Source organism: Durio zibethinus, chromosome 25 (assembly GCF_047325235.1).
Source record: "Durio zibethinus cultivar Kanyao isolate XHJ-2024 chromosome 25, ASM4732523v1, whole genome shotgun sequence".
Classification (NCBI taxonomy): Eukaryota; Viridiplantae; Streptophyta; class Magnoliopsida; order Malvales; family Malvaceae; genus Durio; species Durio zibethinus.
Window position 1 is genome coordinate 10,001 of NC_143186.1, and position 2,500 is coordinate 12,500.

Consider the following 2,500-nt stretch of genomic DNA (forward strand, 5'->3'; position numbering starts at 1 on the left):
GCGGCAGGTTGCCTCGACCACCATCGGCACACGCTGGGCCCTGGTGCGGCAGCTTGCCTCGAGCACCATCGGCACACGCTCGGCCCTGGTGCGGTCGGTTGCCTCGAGCACCATCGGCACACGCTGGGCCCTGGTGCGGGCGCTTGCCTCGACCACCATCGGCACACGCTGGGCCCTGGTGCGGTCGGTTGCCTCGAGCACCATCGGCACACGCTGGGCCCTGGTGCGGGCGGTTGCCTCGACCACCATCGGCACACGCTGGGCCCTGGTGCGGGCGGTTGCCTCGACCACCATCGGCACACGCTGGGCCCTGGTGCGGGCGCTTGCCTCGACCACCATCGGCACACGCTCGGCCCTGGTGCGGTCGGTTGCCTCGAGCACCATCGGCACACGCTGGGCCCTGGTGCGGCAGGTTGCCTCGACCACCATCGGCACACGCTGGGCCCTGGTGTGGGCGCTTGCCTCGACCACCATCGGCACACGCTGGGCCCTGGTGCGGCAGGTTGCCTCGAGCACCATCGGCACACGCTGGGCCCTGGTGCGGTCGGTTGCCTCGACCACCATCGGCACACGCTGGGCCCTGGTGCGGGCGCTTGCCTCGACCACCATCGGCACACGCTGGGCCCTGGTGCGGCAGGTTCCCTCGACCACCATCGGCACACGCTGGGCCCTGGTGCGGCAGGTTGCCTCGATCACCATCGGCACAAGCTGGGCCCTGGTGCGGGCGGTTGCCTCGACCACCATCGGCACACGCTGGGCCCTGGTGCGGCAGCTTGCCTCGAGCACCATCGGCACACGCTCGACCCTGGTGCGGTCGGTTGCCCCGAGCACCATCGGCACACGTTGGGCCCTGGTGCGGCAGGTTGCCTCGACCACCATCGGCACACGCTGGGCCCTGGTGCGGGCGCTTGCCTCGACCACCATCGGCACACGCTCCGCCCTGGTGCGGTCGGTTGCCTCGAGCACCATCGGCACACGCTGGGACCTGGTGCGGCAGGTTGCCTCGACCACCATCGGCACACGCTGGGCCCGGGTGCGGGCGGTTGCCTCGACCACCATCGGCACACACTGGGCCCTGGTGCGGGCGGTTGCCTCGACCACCATCGGCACACGCTGGGCCCTGGTGCGGGCGCTTGCCTCGACCACCATCGGCACACGCTGGGCCCTGGTGCGGCAGGTTGCCTCGAGCACCATCGGCACACGCTGGGCCCTGGTGCGGCAGGTTGCCTCGACCACCATCGGCACACGCTGGGCCCTGGTGCGGGCGCTTGCCTCGAGCACCATCGGCACACGCTCGGCCCTGGTGCGGTCGGTTGCCTCGAGCACCATCGGCACACGCTGGGCCCTGGTGCGGCAGGTTGCCTCGACCACCATCGGCACACGCTGGGCCCTGGTGAGGGCGCTTGCCTCGACCACCATCGGCACACGCTCGGCCCTGGTGCGGTCGGTTGCCTCGAGCACCATCGGCACACGCTGGGCCCTGGTGCGGGCGCTTGCCTCGAGCACCATCGGCACACGCTCGGCCCTGGTGCGGTCGGTTGCCTCGAGCACCATCGGCACACGCTGGGCCCTGGTGCGGCAGGTTGCCTCGACCACCATCGGCACACGCTGGGCCCTGGTGCGGGCGCTTGCCTCGACCACCATCGGCACACGCTCGGCCCTGGTGCGGCAGGTTGCCTCGAGCACCATCGGCACACGCTGGGCCCTGGTGCGGGCGGTTGCCTCGACCACCATCGGCACACGCTGGGCCCTGGTGCGGGCGCTTGCCTCGACCACCATCGGCACACGCTGGGCCCTGGTGCGGCAGGTTGCCTCGAGCACCATCGGCACACGCTGGGCCCTGGTGCGGTCGGTTGCCTCGAGCACCATCGGCACACGCTGGGCGCTGGTGCGGGCGCTTGCCTCGACCACCATCGGCACACGCTGGGCCCTGGTGCGGCAGGTTGCCTCGATCACCATCGGCACACGCTGGGCCCTGGTGCGACAGGTTGCCTCGAGCACCATCGGCACACTATCGGCCCTGGTGCGGGCGGTTGCCTCGACCACCATCGGCACACGCTGGGCCCTGGTGCGGGCGCTTGCCTCGGGCACCATCGGCACACGCTGGGCCCTGGTGCGGGCGGTTGCCTCGAGCACCATCGGCACACGCTGGGCCCTGGTGGGTTTAGGCACATCTTCAAATTTCTGCCGTGCCAATGCCATTTTTATGGCTTGTAAATTCATACAATGGTCCCCTAAGCCTTCACGTGAAGTTTCGTTGGAAGATGACTCGTTTTCTATTTTTCACGATTTTCGAAACTTTTTGCGGTTCGGGATTTTTTAAAATTTTTTTATAAGGATTTTTGGCCCCAAATTTTGTAGGCATGATCCTTCTATTTTTGTTGGCATGCACAAAAAAATTCAGCTAAAAACTCGAAGTAGAGAAGATTTTGTGACCGTTTGAAAAAAGTGTCCCCATTTCAGACACTTTAACGGCTACTGGTAGCAAACCTGTAAAATC